Below are 18,452 nucleotides of genomic sequence, written 5' to 3' on the forward strand. Positions count from 1 at the left end.
CTCATCTTTATGTGTTAAGCTAGTTGTAAGTTCTGGCCACCTTCTGCTTGATCAGAATTAAATGCAGTAACAACTGTAAATTCTCACAAATAGTGCACTTCTTAGGCGACCCTTGAACTGACCGTCAGTGTTCCTCTACTGTAACGGTGTTCTCCTAAAGCCAGGGTGGTGACAGCTGAGCAGTTCTGTGGCCTGAGATATGTGTTGGGGTCTGCTGGAAAGCCATAGGAGTGAATTCAGTTGCTCTAAATAGAATTTCAGCATGCACACTGTTGTGTATATTTTGGCTCCTTGCTGAGAGAAGTAACTGTTCTGCTGTTGCCTTTTATACAAGTTTTGCCAAATTTGAATGTTGCATGGTATAAACCAGACGGGGAAAAAAAAAAAAAAAAAAAAAAAAACAAGGATTGTTGAAATGCTCCTGTAAATATGTCTCAGTGGACATTTTGCCCTATAATGGGCAAAACTAAACTGAGTGTGCTAATCCTGGACACCTTGCTTTTTCTGTACATACAGAAGAGAGATTGTGTACTCTGTCTTCAAAATACAGAAAAGATGCAATGCTTAACCACAGTAGTGTCTTTTGATGCCACTGTCTTCCAGAGCCCCACCTACTGCTTCCCATGTTATTGCCACTCTGCTTCTGGATTTATTGCAGAAAGCCTAGTGGAGAGAGAGGGACTTGTGAAAAAGTCATGTGGATGACTCTTCATGCAAGTTCTAGCTGTATGAGGAAAACGGAGGGTGTGGCTTAGTTTTGAGCTGTGGGAGGACACTGTATTTCTGAAGACATCTAACCTGTGTCTCCGTTGTTGAGAATAGGAGAAGCTGATACAATGTGATGTCATTCCTAAGGCTTGTGACTTCTAATGGGAAATTCCATTTGGTCATAATCAGAAGCTGAAGCTTATTTTTTCAGTTTCTCTGCTACCCACTGAACAGTGTTGGTGTATACAGAGTCTACGGTGAAAAAGGACTAAATGTGGGGACAGTAGACACGACTAAGTTCTCTCCTTCCTTCCCCATCCACTCAAGATTTACATTCTGAGAATCTGGTTCTTCAGGTCTTGAAACTCTAAGGCTTTTTATTCATAGGAGTTCTTTGTCTTGATAATCTGACCTCTTTTAATAGTATATGAAGAGAGAACAGATTCAGAAAAAAAAAGAAATGTGGTTCACAATTGTGTGATATGTTCTTTGGTGTCTTGTTGACCTAGCTGTTGGGCTGTGTAATCATAATCCAATAAAGATAGGAACTGCTGAAATAGGTTAAGATGCAGAGTTTTCGATTAAAAACAGTAGTTGAGGCTTTCAGGAGGCAAGGAGTGATATACCTCTTGTAGCCCAGAAATCAAGTACTATCAGTCTTGCTGCCTGAAGACTACGTATACTATATGTGAACAGAGCAGTCATGAGAGCTGATCATTATTTGCATTTGCTCCTGAGAATGTGTGATTACAGCAGAGCTTCAAATAAAACTAGTCTTTCGGTGATGATGACACTGTATAAGAAATTTATTTGTCCTTGTCACTGTCAGATGTTCAGGGTCAATCCAAGATTTCAATGCCAATCTGAGGTTCCCTTTCCTGTGATGCTGTGTGTGGCCTTCAGCTCGCAGTAGTTTGGGAGGAGTTAACACCATCTATACTGTAACTGAGTTCTCTCTGTGATTGATGTAGAGTACATCACCTATGTACTAATGTTAGATATTTAGAGGGCTTCTATTGTTTTAGGATTTGAGATAGTTTTGATTAGTGTTTTTTCAACACGCAACTAAACTTTTTAATATATATGGCTTGGAATATCTATTGTTGGGCCTTTTCTAAATATTAGAGGTTTTTTTTTAAACAGGTTGAAGTTGTGTGCATTGTTTGCAGTAATATTGATATATTAGACAAGGTTAAAGTGAAAATTCACACGTTGTGAATTTTTGTTGCAGACTAAAGTGGGAGGGAAAAGTTCCTGACAAACAATGGGAACATGAACTTGCTGCTTCCTCAAGGGAAGCGAGCTCTAAAAATACAGTGTTGGCCTTGACACTTTACATTCCCTTTCACTTAACGGACCCGAGTCAAGTTTATGGCTTAGTTACTGAATTTGGTAGGCTGGGTCTCCTAGAATGAGAAAATGTCTCTTCATGCTGTACAGAGGGACACTGGTAGGAACGAAGGAGTATTGGTCTCTGTGTGCTAGGCGGGAACAATCAGAGAGATGGCATTAATTCATGGTACTGGAATCCATGTATCTGAGGAAGGTGACATCAGTGGCTACTAAAATAAATCTGATATTCAGAAGCTAAGTGACACTTCAGATCATAATTGCAATGAAGAAGCGCCTTTCCAGTTCAAATAACCTCTCATTTTTGGAAGCTTGATAGCTGAATTTGTTCATTAATAACTTCTTAGAATTACCTTGTCCGTTTTCACGTACACAAAACCTGATTGTTGATGGCTGTGAAGATAAATGTTAAGACTTTTAAAATGCGGATACAACATTGGTTGCTACAGTTGTATATATATTACATACATATAAGTATATATGCATGTATATACAATATATGTATATATACATATATAAAAATATATATATACACGTGTGTATTTATATATATATATATATATATATAAATATATATATTTATAGCCAGGTATGTAAGAATGGTTACTCTTGGTAACAGGCAATAACATCTCTGTATTTCTTGCTGTTTGAGCACTTGCACTTTGCAGGTTTGTTGCTGGTCTGAGAGCCTTCTCTTTGGAAATGAGGCAAATTACTCATTTTGCTGTGGGATTTCTTGAGAGTTCAAAGGAATCTGTCATTAACTGTGTTTAATAACTGCTAAAGCACTGGGCTGCTGGAGAAATGGCTGGCCATAAAACTTCTGGAGTTGGTGCTGTGCCTTAGCAAAGGGCTGAGCAAGGCAGAATGTGTCTGCTGCTCACAGTATGAGGTTTATGTGTCTCGTCTTGTTCAGACTGAATTGAGGCCCTTTAAGCCAAAATTGAGAACAATTTTTTGTGGAACAGCATGGTAGAGTGAGAAACAGCCCCTGCCTGAGACTGCATTGAGGATGTTGGTTTAAAGGGTCACCAGAGAGCTGAGTGTACCGGAGAAGGGACACTTGCCCGCTTTTCACTGGGATGGATGTGCATCCTCAAAGGGTGAAGCCTACCCCCATAATACTGCAGCTAACCTGTGTATGTGGAACTGACTGACCCGCTGCCTTGTGCTGGTAACACGATTGGGAACAGCGGTCTCATGCTGACACTGGCATGCCTGGCATGACAGAGGTGAAGTTACCTTGCTATTCCTGAGCGCTCTCTTCACCTTGAAATGTTTCTGTTGTGGGCTTCCCTAAGGAGCCACTGCTCCAATTAAATTGGCTTGAAAACAGTTCAGGTGCAAGTATCACAAAACCTAGCAGTTTGGCCTCACTGAAATAAATGTGCTTGACCCAGGTTCACACTGAGTCGTGTCCTTAATTGCCCTGATACCTTCTGCTGCTTTTCTGGAGGTTGATTAATCCCAGCTGTGGCAACTGACTTCATTGTGGTGTGCAACTGTCGCTGCTTCTGGCAGAGTTTGTTAGCAATGCTTAAAAACAAAATAAACCCACAAACTGCAGCAGCCTGTGCAGGAGTTACTGTTGCTGGTTCTGTCCAGTCCAACAAGGAAAGGAGAAAGCTCGAAAATTGGGAGTGTTGGCCCATCTCTTTGCCATGCTGCAGAGAATGTGTAAAGCCTGTGGATGCTGGTACTCAAACTGTCTGTGTGTGAGGAGCTGTCCTGATCTCCACAGTGCTTGGAGAACATGCTCACACTCAGTTTTGGAAGAGACTTAGGCAGGCTGGGAGGGGAATCGTGAAGTGTCTGTGTTGTGCTTCCTCTACTTGTGTGTCAGTGCTTGGATTCAAGAGTTTGTTTTTTCTAGCAACTAAAAATCACTTTGATACCAGTTTGCTTAAAAAATAAAAGAAAGCTAAATTAACAGGATTGATGTCAGCTAGTTTCTTAGCCTTCAAAAATGCCGGTAATCCCTCTAACTATATGCTGTACTCTCAAGCAAAAATTCCTGCAATTTACATAAAAACTTGAAGCTAGTGGAGAAGAGAGGGGGGAAAAAAGAATGTTACCATCCTTTGGCTCAGCGCATTCATGGGTATGATGACCACAGACGGAGCATGTGGAGAAGAAATGCTACAGTGTGGTCATGGCCGTGTGTGTTGCCTGTAGTTCCTGTAGTTGTGGCCACTGATTGCTTAGCAGATTGATTCATGTTTCTAAATAGGTTGGAAATATATCTTTATTGAAAAATTAAAAAAAAAAAAAAAGCAAGCCTATTTGTAAGAGTTCTGAACTGAGATATGACTGAGGCCTGTGCCTCGATAAAGGCTTGAGTAAGAAACTCCTATCCCTTAGTATTTTTATTAAAGCGAGAGTATGGGGGAGTACGATGGAGACATTCACTGAAGTTTTAGACTTGCTATCATCTCAAATCCTACCCTCCATGCCTAAACTAACTTATCTGGGCACAAAGAGAATGGTGAGCAATGATGCCATACTTCCTAAGGCGTGTCTCTCAGGCCGGTGTTCTGCTTTTACTTGTCTGCTCCATATTGCTATAAAACAAGTACAAGCAGCAGGGGTTTTTATCAGGTAAGTAACAATGTGCAGATGAATTAAAAGGAGTTAGCTGCCTGGAAGCTTGGCTGTCGCTGTGGGCTCTTTGGTACTGGGGCTGTAGTAGTGCTGTGACGGTAACCTCCATCGCAGAGGGGCAGTTCTGTCTTCAGGCTGGGTCAAAAGCTGTTCTCCCTGTGGGTCAGCTGAGGTCTCACAATACCAGTAGCTTCCAGATCAATAAACAACTGCTGCTTCTGTAGCTGAAGCACTGAGTCAGGTTGAGAGCTCTTGGTTGGGCTGCAGAGAGGAGTTGAAGCTTTGAGCTCCAGATTTGGGCACAAGTTTTGAACTGGCAACTGTATTGGAGCTATAAATAAAGTCCTGGAAGTGGCAATGTCCTTTTCTGTGAGCTGAAATCTTTCCCTACTAGGCAGGCTAATTCTAGTGGCCTAGGAATCCAGTCTTTAGCAAAGCAAACACGAAAATGCTAGAAATACACATAAATGCCCATTTTCTGAAGTGGAAAAACATCCCTCTCTCTGAGGGGAAGGATTCATGCTCACAGTGGCCTACTGAATTAGATGATAAAACTGAACTTGTATTTTTGCTAATCTTGCCCATTTGCTGTGTTAAATACAACGTGCCTGGGTGACTGCTTTTCTTTGATTCCTGTTCCCTAGAAATCTTAATTTAGCAACTTGGCAGTGTGTGTGGGGGGGAGCCTTTCATCATCTCAGGCTTTAAATTCCAAGATTATTAACCCAGAATGTCAAGAGCAAGACATGAAAAGCTTCACCAGATAAGCTCTTTCTAATTCAAATACTTTGCTGATCTCATGCACTCTTAAGTGTACATTCTCTCCCTTTTCTGTCTAGCCGAGTGGGCTGTATGCATACAGCCTCCTGAATCATGTCTGTGTGGGGAGCTGCGTTGGTGCACCTACCACAGGTAGCATACAGGTTTCTGCGGCCTTATGTTGGCAGCTGCACATACAAACAATGATGAGGAGCCACTGAGGTGCTTTTTTTAATATAAGTGTACAGTAAGTAAGTTAGGATAACAAAGAAGTCAGTACTAAGACTCTGTGTTGGAGATGCTCAGTGTTTCACTAAGGCTGAGACTGGGGAGATGCTGCCCCAGTTGCTGACGTGACCTGGAGTGTGATGTTGTCAGCACCACGTTTGTTTCTGCTCCTATTTTTCGTTTAATTTTGCTAGTCAGTTTGAACATGCCACAGGCGCAGACTCTTTGCATGTGTGTTTATGCAGTGCTTAGCTCCAAGAGGCCTTCTTGGTTCTGCAGCAACAAATATTTTTGGCTGGGTTTTCTGTTCTGCAGTAGCATGATCACAAAACGTGAAGGTTGTACACAAGGCTGGCATTGTGAAGTTGGGCAGTTATTGCAGTGGTGGGTGCTGGGCACGTGAATTACTACTAGCCATGGGGTGGGTGTCCTGGGGGATGCCAAACTGGTGATGTGGCCTCTCCGCCTTGTGCCTTTGCCTGGAAGCAGCAGCACTGCTCTTCTGCGAGTGGAACGTAGGACCCATCGCCAAGATTGTAACCTTTTTATGTAGGTCCTGCTATCAAGCATTTCAGAGAGAAAAGAACTGGCAGACAGAACCATTTCTTCCCTGGAGCTGAAATAAATTTCTGCAGAAGTCAGTTTGAAAGGTTCCCAGTGCTGTGAGAGCTACCATCTCAGGTGGTTAGTGGTACGCTGTTGGACGCCTCATTGGGATGACTGGCTGTGATTCTGGGATGCATTTCAGCTGATACATTTAATTGTGTCAGAAAGTTTAATGGAGGACTGAGCTTTAAAAGACACATCTTTCCCCCAGAGGCTCCGTGTGTATTTTAATACTGAATGAAACAGTGACCTCAAACAGATGGAAGAGAATAGGTTGGCGTTTAAACTACTTTATTGCCTGTAATTTCCTGGAGCTACGATATGGGAGAGGACAGAATAGGCTGTTGTTGCTTCCCTTAATAAGCTAGAAGGGTGTGAGCTCCTGGTGCAGACAAATGAAGAAACCTAGTTAAGGAGAGAGGAACAGTGTCCTAAAACAGAAATACGTTTATTTGTGTGGTGGTCAGAACAGTGGGGCAGTGTTCACAGGTAGGGTTCAGAGTGTTGTCAAAGGCTGCTTGTCAAAGATGTGACTTGAAAGCATCATCTGTTAGTGCAGGCTGGCTGGGGAAGGGAAGGTGTCAGCTACTGGCACTACCTGCTTCTTGGTCTGGTCCCCAGGTTTTTAATGCATTTTTGCTGGCATAAAAGAACAGAGTGAAGATGACCCTATCATATACAGGACTGACCGCTGTAGACGCATAAGTACAGGGGCAGAATCAAATGGAGGCAATCTGTAGAAGTTTCACAGTATGGAATAGCTCCATACAGCAGTATTTACTTTACACCTGCCCAAACTTAAAGCCAATGTCCCATTTTGTGTCAGCTGAAATTTTGCTGATGAGAACTGAGGTTTTTTTTTTTTATAGAGGCTGACAATTTCAGGTATGTTGGAAACTGGGCTGCTTGCCCTTTGATAATAGGTTTGAGATTTATTTTTGCTAAAAGATTGTAATGAAAATTAAATAGTGCATTATTGGTTTTGTTTCTGTAGTGGATTCGGTGTCATTTAGACCTTTTAAAAAAATATTGAAAGAGACGAGAAGATAAATTCCACAAAAATGTAAGGTATTGCAAAACAAATCCCCGAATTGCATGGCAGTTCCTTAAACAAGGGATTTCTGCTTTTTAAGGGCATGTAGCAAATCAAGGTGATTTATTTTCTTATATTTGCACATTCTGTCTGTAAAGGCATTCTTTAATCCAGGGTGGCTTTCATTGAGATTGTCACATGCCGCGCTGTGGCACACTGGCTTGTGTCCTCAGTCTTGCTCTTACACAGCCCTGTGTCTGGGGTAAGGTTTGGGGTCAAGGCTCGTTCCTCTCAGTTCCAGAGACATCTCTGACCCTGTTGAGCAAAGATGTCATTGCTCTGTATCTCAATCAGCAGGCCTGGGCTTTCTGTTCTAATTGCATGTAAACAGCTTTTGTTAGAAAGGTTTGTAACAAATGCACCTTACCACACACTGCTTTTCTTAATAGTTTTTTTATACTTTAAACAGTATTTTTCTACACTGTCTTGATGTGAGGCGGTTGCTTGTGCTGTGTTTGAAAGCAGCAGGGATCATCATTTTGAAGGAGCAATCATCAGTTTCAGAAATTAATGGGAGATCTCAGAGCATTTTATTCAAGTGCAGAGCTGCATTTCCTTCTGAAAACCAAGTTTGGGTTGCTTGCTAAAGGTCTGCTTGAGCTTTGTGTTGACCCTCGGGACTTCCAGCAAATGTGAGTGCTATAGGGCAGAGAAAACCTGTGGAGGCTGTGGAGTTGGCTGCAGGAATGGCTGCATCTGGCCTGCAGAGCTCCTTCTTGGTTCCGAGGCAGGAGCAGAACTGGCTGCTGGGGGAGGTTTTAGCATGCTTGTCACCATGCTGAAGACAAACCACAGGAAAGGGTGTATTTCTTTCTTTACGCAGGGTGTACGGGCTTTACAGCAGCATAAAATAGGGAAGACATCTGCTTGTGAACACACTGAAATTGCAGTGCTGTCACTTGCTGCTGCATGCATCTTCCACTTGCAAATTATGTTTGTTTTCCTATAAGGAAGGATTTAAAAACAAACAAACAAACATCTCCTCTATAAAGAGTAGATAAAGCAGATTTTTTGGTTGTGCACTAGACTCATTTTCACAGCTATTTAGGTGAGCAATTTGAATATAAGCCACGCGAGAGCTGCTGCCTCTCCTGTTTCACATTATGATTGAGAGAGAGCTGAAGGGGAGTTAAGCTCTTAAATTCTGCTGGGTCCTCATATGGCCACTAAAAATGCCTAAATAAAAACCTGCTCAGCAGACTGAAATGGTCCCTGTGGAGCTGTCACTTGTCTGTTCTCTTTCATAATTAGCATAATTAAAAGTCTCTAGATGCTTCTTTAATTTTATTTTTTTTTTAGACTGAGAATGACATTGCTAGAGCCTGTTAGGTGATCAAGATAAGTGACAGGCATCTGCTCCTTTGGGGGTGACAGTGGGGAAGACTTCTAGCCTTTGTACAAAGGAAAATCTGGTATGAATCCCATTTAAGTATCTTGGGGTATTTAGTATTTTAAAAACTTTTTAAACAACAATAGGTAATGGTTTTCCTCTAGAAAAATGTCACTTTTGATCACTGGCATTAAAGAATTAACTTTAAGAAGGTCTAATTAATCTGCTGTGAAGTTTAGAAGCAAAAGAAGAAAAAGAAGTTCTCTGTGGCACCCTAAGTAGTTTTTCTGTTGTTTTTTAATGGTGAATGGATATGTACTATATCCACTGGAAAGGTATCTGTAAGGGTGTCTGACATCAATTTCGTATGCAGAAAGCCCTGTTTGTTTGGTGTGCAGTGTGTTAGAAGAAAAGGGGAGGGTCGTACTGAGGTTAATGCCTGGTTTATTTTGGAGCAGCTGTGTTGCAGTAAAACTAAGTGGCTGGAGTCCCGGGGGAGGCATAAGCATTTACCACTAGAAACTGGAAGGAGGTGAATTTCTCTTTAAATTTTGATATTAAATGAAGAGGTTTTTTTATATTAAATGCAGAATTGAAGGATCACTTCTCAGGATACAGATCACAAAGAAACAGGATCAGTCCTGAGAAGTTATCTTAAAAGTGAAGTATACTTCACTTGTTTTTAATAAGACTTCTAATTTGACTAGTCACCTTGAATCTCTCAATACTGTAGTCACAATTCAAAGCAGAACTGCAGTTTAACTACAAGGAGTTTCCTTTTAATATAATCTGTTTCTTTTTTGCTCCTTGGATTTTGATCCTTCAAAAAGGGGGAAAAACAATCACCCTTTATATTGTTTTTAATACAAAAGAGCTGTGTCAGTATCTTTTTTTGTCTTTGTTTCCAAGATTTGTGGCAAATACTTATCTGAACAGCATGTGTATATGTCTTTATAGTTGTACAAGCAGAAGGTACGATTTGGTAGTGGAGGACTACAAAAGCTGCCATTATTAGAAGCCTTGCTTACACTTCAGTGCTCTGACGCTTAATCTGGCTCCCAGATTCCAGTCATGCAGAAGAAACAAAACCAGAGTGCTCCATTTTAATCTCAAGCTTGGGTGAGCTGCCCTGTGTTTCTTCCAGTATGCATTTCCTTTGTAGCCTGAGCCAAGATCTTGATTTGGAAAGGTGATTTTGATCTCCCCTTTTCACTTAGCCCTTTCTCTTTATAAATTACTGGGTCTGCATACTCAGAATTGAGGGATTCAAATTTCAGATATTTTGTTACTGCTTGAAGTCTCCTCTCAATAAGATTCAAAATCAGTTCGGCCTCTCCTTTTTTAAACCTTCTCAGTTGCAATTGCACTTTCTTTTTATGGCGTAGGACCCGATTATAAGCAGTACTGACTTGATGCAACTAGAGACGCTGAGCACCTTGCAGATCTTTAGGCGGTTTTGCTTTGATGCCCTTGGACGTTGTGAAACCAAAGCCGGCTGCCAGATCGAGGTTTGTTTTGGCTCTTCTCCTTGACAGCGTGCTGCAGCCTCTACCAACGTTAAGGTGCTTATTGCAATTTGCCAGTACTTGGAGACTGCAGCAACCATTGTGTTTAGCAACCATCGGACGCCCACAGAAGGTCCCATCCTGACGTCTTCTCCCAGCCTTGAACTGCTCAGAGAGCTGCGTCCAGCTCAGGGCTGGGCTGGGCTGCCTCAGTGAAAGGCAGCAGGTTTTCTTGCTGAACCACTCTTTGCTTCCAGCACGCAGGCTTTGCAGTCAGAAGCATACTCTGCTGCCCATTTATAAAGGACAAATCGCTTGAAGTTGGTTTGATTTGTTTTTATAAACAAGTAGAAATGCGTTTGTAACCAATGGCTTCATCCCTTTTGATGCTCAAATTTATAACCCTTAGCATCCAATTCATTAAGATAAAACCAACTTGATCTTATTGATACAGAAGTCTCTGCAATCAGGCTGCTTTAATCTTAATTCCTCAAAGGCCTCTGTAATCCAAGAAAGTTAATAGGGAAGAATAATTTAGTTGACTACATGCTATGGAACAATGCTTAAAATACAAACGGGTTCCTGATTCCCTCTGCTTTTTGTAACAGATTATGATACAAGGCCCAGTTTACAATTTGAGTATAAGCTGGGATTTTGGCTGCTCCACCAACTGTATTTAATACACAGAGCTCTGAAGGAGGAGAGAAGCAGCTATATTAAATGCAGCACAGTTGTTTAAATGAGCTTTTTATAAAGTAGTTTTTTTAACATACTGCTGCAGTACCATGAAAACATAGGCTATAGCTTGCCAGTTGGGTACATTGTACTTTCACGTGGGTGAATGTGCTGTTCTAGAGCAGTTTGCTGACCGGTGTGCCGATGGACGTCATCAGGTTAGCCCTAAATTTAAGCCACTACAGCCACTTTTTGGAGTCACGCTTTGGGCAGTTTGTGGTTTTGTGTGGTGTAGCTGCTGGAGAGGTGCAACTAAAATGTGTGTGTAAGCCAAGAAAAGGCGGGGAAACACTCAATCCTTGTCATTTTAGCCCAATGTTAAGCCATATTTAAAAACAAGAACAAAAGGAAAAACAAACTTTTATTGAAGATTTACACTGAAGTCTGCTTTTTTTGAGCGGTCTCCTTTTACTTTTTTCTCTTAAGTGAGAGTAACCGCACCGTGTGGCTATATGTTCTGGCCTCACAGTTGCTTTCTTGCCATTCTCTGTCTGCTGCTGCCAGTGATAGGGAGTGGTTGACAGCCTCAATATTATTTCTCTGGGCTGTGCACAACTATTGTTTTTCTTCACTGGGATGTTAAGGAACAGTTCCTGGCCTATACAGTACCAACGCATTGTGTACAACCAAGTGTACAAGTGTGGACATGACTTTCTCACCAGGGATGACTGTTTTACTGTCCAGTTGTCCTGAGAGCTATTGGGAAGTGCACCTGGGTCTAAAGGAAAGTGCTGAAACTGCAGAATATTTCATACCTATCAGCGCAGTTGTGAGATGTTTGAGGTGTCCAGTGCAACAGTTGTCTAATGTTTGAAATAGACATTTATGATTCTACAACAACAAAAAACTGCTACGAATAAATAGCATGTTTTTTTTAAAAAAAAAATCCTTTTCATGTGCTGTTTAACTGTTGTCTTATTCCACTTTTAATTAGGACAGTGATTATTTTTCTTATTTTTCCTTATTTCCCACCCCTATCCTACTTTCCCACCCTTGAAGTGAGATGTTTAATTTGGTCTGAAATGTTTTCTTTGGTGCACTTCTAAGAAAAGCAAAAGAAGTGAGTTCCTGGTTTTACAAAGCAAGAAAGTGACATCAAAGTACCTTATTGTGTCTTATGTGAAATATGCTCAAAATATCAAATAATGAAGTGGAACCACTGTCAGAAGAGGCTGGGAGCACCCTGCCCCCAGCATACCTGCACTGTGTATATTGATGACTACTTGGGAGAAGTAGTCATCTCTTCTCTATCTATTTCTTCTTTGCTGGGTGCATGACCAATATCAGTCTAACAACTTTGAAATTCTTGCTTTATTGGCAGTGTCTTTGTCTAACTTGCCTAAAGTACATCCCAATGAACTGAAATGTACAGCTTGCTTCCCAAGTTTCAGAAATTTGCAGCATAAGCCTTCAGTCTGATGATGCCTGTAAGAACTGGTTCTCTCCATCTGTTGAGTGGTGGGTATCTGGTGTTTCCAGGCAGGGTATGTGACATAAGGCAACAGAAAATTGGCCTTCAGGAGCAGTGACCCCCTCATCAGAGGCAGCATAACATGTTCGTGCAGGAAGGCTTACACCTTCCCTGCTTCAAGAGACCAGTGTTTGCTCTCTGTGCTGGTGTCCCGCTGCTTTGCAATATAAAAGGATCTCCCATTCCACTTTCATTTAATGGCTTGAATTTCTACAGTGAATTGGGCCATCCAGTGTTCCCCCCCCACTTCCAAGTTTGGTTGGTGCAGCCAAGGTCAGCTGCTACAAGGCAGCTCCTCCCCACGTACACAAGTATAATAAGCTTCATAGTTTATCTTAGTAGGTACTGCGGGTATCTAGCTGGCTAGCATAAGACCTGCCATTTGATTATTCTGTGTATATGCAAAGTAGGCAAAAGCCATGCTGAAATTACAGCACTGCTCTTTTTGCTCAATGCTCTGAAAAGCCTACTAAAAGGGTATCCTCTGTTCCTTCTGCTTGTGTTAAAGGATGTTGAAGATTTCTGTACTTCGGTGCAAATATTAAGGCCTCAGGGAACTTGCATGTTAATAAACAGGTAGAATTTAGCTCTTAAATGTTAACTGAGATCCACTCAGTAAACTTAAAACAATTTTGAGGCTGGAGAGAAGGAGAAGTTTTTTGTGGTGGTTTGAGCACTCCCAGTTTGTTTAACCATCATCCACTCTGTGTGGTGCAGACCCTTTGAGTTCCTCCTCTTTGGCTTACACTGCTGCTGTATCAAAGAGAAATTATGAATTGAGCAAACTGGTTTCCTGGCACTTAAGAAGCCGAAGAAGTTTGTGGTTAGCAGAACAACTAGGCTGACTAATGTCATACACACGCAGCAGCATAAAATCATCTCTGTTTGCAGAGATGAGCCTTTTTTTTTTAAATGCATCATCTAAATAATGATTAAACAGAGAAAAATACCATTTTTAGAAGAATTCCTGCCCTTCTAAGGGATGAAATAGAAGAGGGAAGAGTTTAACTACTGCCTCTCACCTTTTAATGAGAAGTCATTAATTTTCCTTTGAGATTCAGAGCAAGTCTGTTCCAGTTCTCATCCCAAGACATATGCTGTATGCCCCCAAGGGTGAAAGCAGTTAAGTTACAAGGAGTATTATGCAGAGTAGAAATAAGCAACCTGCCGAAGTAATAACCTCCTAAGTCTTTGCATGAATCAGGGCTTTAAAGTGGTGACTGAAATACGAGGAATATGTCATCTTTGAGATTAACAAGACGGCTGCACTTGGGAGAGGAGGAATACATTTATTTTCATGTTCTGCAACACTGATCTTCATGCAGGAAGATTCAGACATGAGTAACCACTTAGGCTGCTGGCTCAGTTTGTGGGATAATACGGCTCTTCTGCTGAGGCAGAACAAGGCACAGGTTTAGCTGAGCATGCTTTATTATGCTGTAGCTATGATGTTGTGAAGTCTGATTTCCTGAATGCATTAGCTGCCTGAGATTTTTCTGAGACTTCTTCTGTTGCAGCACAGTCCATTAACCAGCCCCACCATTAACCTGCTTTCTAAATCTCGGAGATGACTGTTCTCTGTGTCCTGTTCTCTAGCTTCATCTCAGACAAGCAACCCTGGTGAAATGGTTTGTAGGATGTTTAACATCCTGTGGTACAGGAGCACCTCCTGCTATGGTTCAGTGGCTAGTCCTTGGCTACTGGATTTCCTGCCGGCTGATTCAGGAGGAGCTTGGGAACACTGTGATTCATTTTTGACAAATGGCTGTGAATCCATGTTTCATGCCTATCTGGACTTGAGAGCACAAACACTGTCTGCTGCATTAGCCACTGGACTGCTGCCTTCCTCAGTTACTTGTATGCATGTGAAGAGAAGCACATTTGATGAAGCAGACGCTTTACAAACACATCAAAATACACATTTTAACATGTAATTGCAAATTTATTTAATGAAAAGGTTACCCTTCACTAAAGATTCTGTATTAAGAGTTCAGAATTTAAAGTTCATGTTTGGTTACTAAATGCATTTCTTTAAAATAATATAAAAAATCCAAGAGCTGTCCAAAGGGAAACTAAAGAGCTTACCCACCTAGCTCTGTGTAACTGAGACAGCTCTAATCTATAGCAAGGAGTGGTGAGTTTCAAAGCAGTGGAAACCACTTTGCATTGTGTGCATTCATAAAGAGGCGCTCATTAAAAATGCATTTTTAGTCACCACCTGTTATTTGTTTAATATGCTGTGTGCTTTGCTGCACTGTTGTATTTTTGTTGCTGCTCTTTTCCAAAGTGCATTATTCATCGCTTTGAACCATATGGGCAGAAATATATTCCGAACATCTGATTTCTGTAGTGGCCATTCCCAAAGGAAGGGCTCTAATGTCCGTGTTTGTGACTAACTAGCAAAGCCTTTCATGTCGTGTTTCTGTGAAGATTTCATACCTTCTGCATACCGAAGATGCAATTAGGAGACTTACATCTGTGATGCTACAAGGAGATAGCAAGGGGGGGCTGCGCTTGAGTATGTAGCAAAGGCCTCTTTACTTAAAGTGTTTAATCAAGACCTCTTTGGGGGACATTGGAGAGCTTTCAGCAGGTCCTGTGTGGCCCACAAGCTCTGCTTTCTTTCACAACCCCCAGCTGAGAATAAGCACATATTGGGCTTAGTTTGGAGCAAGGTATCTGCTGACCTGGCTCCTGTCTGCTACAGTGAGCCTTGCTTTTCCTTTGCTGGGAAGAAAATTCAGAGTTTCACCAAAACTTGTAAACAGTTCAGCTTTCCTGGCCCTTTACCAATAGGTTTACAGCTGTGTGCATTGGGAGGAGTTGCTTCATGGGGAGCTGATTTAGGGAGAACAAGTTTAAAACATGAACCAACTCCCTCAGCTTCCCTACAACGCAGAGCCTTTGTTTGAGCTATGTCCCTAAGGGAACAACCAATACCTGGTACTGGTCTGTGGTCATGGAGCGTCAGCTACTACATTTGTGCTCTCCTCCTAAAACCAGGGTATTTTATCAGAGCAGAAACTGTTTTCGGAGTTACTCTTACTTGCTTTCCTTAATGGCTCCCAATGTTCTCCAATATGGAGGTAAAATGGGGAATAAAAAGTCTGACGAAACACATTATACACACGGAGCAACTATGTCTGGCGTGTTTTGCAAGATACTCCCTCTGATGGGGAGGAGGGGGGCACAGCAAGGGAATAAGTGGGTGGCCAAGTTTCTTTTTCTCACAGTTTGATGTGAAATTCTATATAGTGTGTCCAGTGGGCAGGTTTCCTTCCCGTTCTTCTGCACTCTGCACGTATCTAAAACCCTACCACTGAACCTGGACTTTGGCAGCTCTGAGCTGAATTTTGTCAGCAGCACCATTTGAAGAAGCTTGCTTAGTTCCTGCCCACGCTGTGCAGAGCTGATTTCAAAAGGGCTGCTGCCTGTACCTCAGGAGAACGGCTTGCAGTCAAAATTCAGAAGGAACCGTGTATCTGCTCATCTGAAATGCAGCAAATGTTTTTTTTTATTTTTGGTTTCAGTTGTATCACTGCTTAGAAATTGACATCAGTGACTGCACATCACTTCAGGGCATTTTTTTTTTTTTTTTAAATATTGTGCATTAATTTTCAATAGTGAATTTTGGAGACCCAGCAGACCTCTCTCATATTTACAGTAGCAGTAGAAATTGCATAGCTTAGAGGTCATAAGTTCAAACTTCAGTGCCTGATCTTAGGACCCTGTATGTATCATGCATCTTACCGTTGTGGAGGTGCTGAACATCTGCAGCTTATGCCAAGATTTATGGGAACGGTGAATTCACATAGTGCTACCAAGGTGCCAGAGCATCTAGGCTTGCATTCAGGTACCATATCATAACTCTTGGTGTTTTTTGATTGTTTTCTAGGCCGTAAGCGTCTGCTCCTCCCTTTAAAATTAGTGGGAGCCTCGCGTTTTCTGAGTGCTCAGAAGTAAGACTCTTTAGTTCAGCAGTCCAGCTCCGAAGCATTAACTCTTGCAGTAGGTTTGAAGAGCACAAATTGTTTCACTGCCTCATGTCTGCTGGTGAGTGGCTGCACGAATTCCCATAGAGCTCCGGTTTCTGAGCAGCCATTCATCACTCAGCCAATTCACGATGCTCTCAGCAAAGAACAGGTTTGTCCAAGTAACTCAATGCTGCTGCCAGGGTATGTTTAAACAATGATGCAGAGCAATTTTAAGAAGTTACATGGAAAGCTGTTAGTAAAACAGAACAAAAGAATCCTTACCGTACCACTTAACGTCAACATTTCGGAGCTTGTAATGGGCCTGGCATTGCTCGTTTCCCTGGTGTGTGGCTTGATCTCTTTGCCAAGGTTTTGTGCTTTGCTGAGGTGAAGCGTGGAAACCCTCTCTCTGCAGATAAAATGCTGCTTGTGCAACCTTTCTCTGATTTTTGTGCCCCCTAAAACTTCATCTGAAGCTGCCTCTAGGAGTCAGACTTTCTCTGGACCATCAAGAAGCCCCAGCGCACTGAATTTTGCTAGGCTTAGGTTTGCTGCTCAGGAGTTACAGCAATTGAAACTTTGGTGTAGCTTTTAAAATTCTAATAATTCTTCTTACAGCCTAACACAACCCGCGTGGGCTGGAAGACAGGAGGTGCTCCTGCTCTCTGCGGCCTGACGCTTGAATCCCTCTTGCCAGCAGCAGTCTTTCAGCAGGGTTTTACCCTCCCCTGCTTTTCTTTCAGCTAGCTGAGAGGTCAGCCCGGCGGAGTGGCACTTCTGTTGTTTGTGATCGGGTGGATGGCGAGCACAAGTCACTCGATACATCAGATTGTGTTTCTTCTGATTATGTTGCTAAAAAAGTAAACCTGAGCTGTGGTGATGTAGGTAAGGGATCCACATGTGAGGGAGCTTGGAAACTGCCTAGAAACATGTGGGGCTGCCACCTTCACATGCCGCTGAAGGACTCTGAAGATTAAGAAGTATAATTGAAGAATGACACTATAGTGTGAAAGGCTTTTAGTTGTATGCATAATATTTTTGTCTTCATCCATTCAGCTTTATCTGGGTTTTAGCCTGAGTGGCTGCTGGTGTTTGCTGTGTTTAGTGGTTCTTGTTTTCTTTTGAAACGTTTTGATTGTTTTTAAGCTTTTCCTCAGTAAACGTGAAGTTGTGAAAGTTACATTTGCTTTCAGTTATGGGTGAGGCTTTTGTTATGAGCATGTGATCTGTGAGGTTGTCTTTCAGGAAAACACTGAACATCACAGCTCAAGAGGAAATTGTATTTTGTTGACACGGAAAATCCCATGGTCAGAAGCCTTACAACTGGCATAGCAGGAGCATTAGAAGTTAATCTTCCCTGGATATTAATAATAACACAGCAGCACATTCTGTGACAGATGGCAGAAAGAAAGGACCTTCTAGGATGCAACTGCATCCTTCTTTTTTTTTTTTTTTTTTTTTTTTAAGATAACACAGGAATTCCTAGAGTGTTGTATGCCTTCAGCATGCCATGACCACCTGCAAATATTGATGAAGAGAAGTCAAAAGCGAGGAGAGAAAATAAGCTTTCAAAAAGCACAGAAAACACTTCATGCTGTTCTCCATCAGAGGCAAGTAGTTGCTGCTGAACTCCCTGCTAGTGCTGCCCTGAGGGAGAGCCCTTGAGTGGAGGTCTGCAGTGTGAAGCAGGTGGGGGAGCAAAAAGGGCAAAGCTCTGCTGAACTCATCAGTGGTACCAGCTATGAGTTAGCTGCACGACTCACAGTAGATCACACAGATTATATTAAATGGTGCTAATCAGTTGTTTCAGATACCTAAAGGAGCATTGTTAAGGACTGACAGGACTGGAAGCTCTTCTTGCAGAAAGTGTTTGCTGTCGAGGACAAATGAGCACAGAACATCCAGAAGGGGAGTGAGGAGGGTGTCAGAGCTCCTCACGGTGCAGGGACCCTCTGTCTTCTTCCTGCCTGTTTGTTTGTTTTTGTTTTTTTTTTTTGCTATTAATTTTTACTGCAGCTACTTTCTCTGGTCTGTTTCTATTTTTGTTTGTTTGTTTCTGACAGCATTACAACCACATCCCAGTCCTAATGGT

At 42.0% G+C, this 18,452-nt stretch overlaps 1 protein-coding gene across 2 annotated transcripts in view; it reads left to right on the top strand.

Moving 5' to 3' along the window:
• The window catches only part of CCDC88C (coiled-coil domain containing 88C), a 91,557-nt gene that overhangs the window by 9,046 nt on the left and 64,059 nt on the right, over positions 1 to 18,452 (top strand). The gene's annotated exons all lie outside the window — the stretch shown is intronic.

This window comes from Aythya marila (assembly GCF_965140915.1).
Source record: "Aythya marila genome assembly, chromosome: 5".
Classification (NCBI taxonomy): Eukaryota; Metazoa; Chordata; class Aves; order Anseriformes; family Anatidae; genus Aythya; species Aythya marila.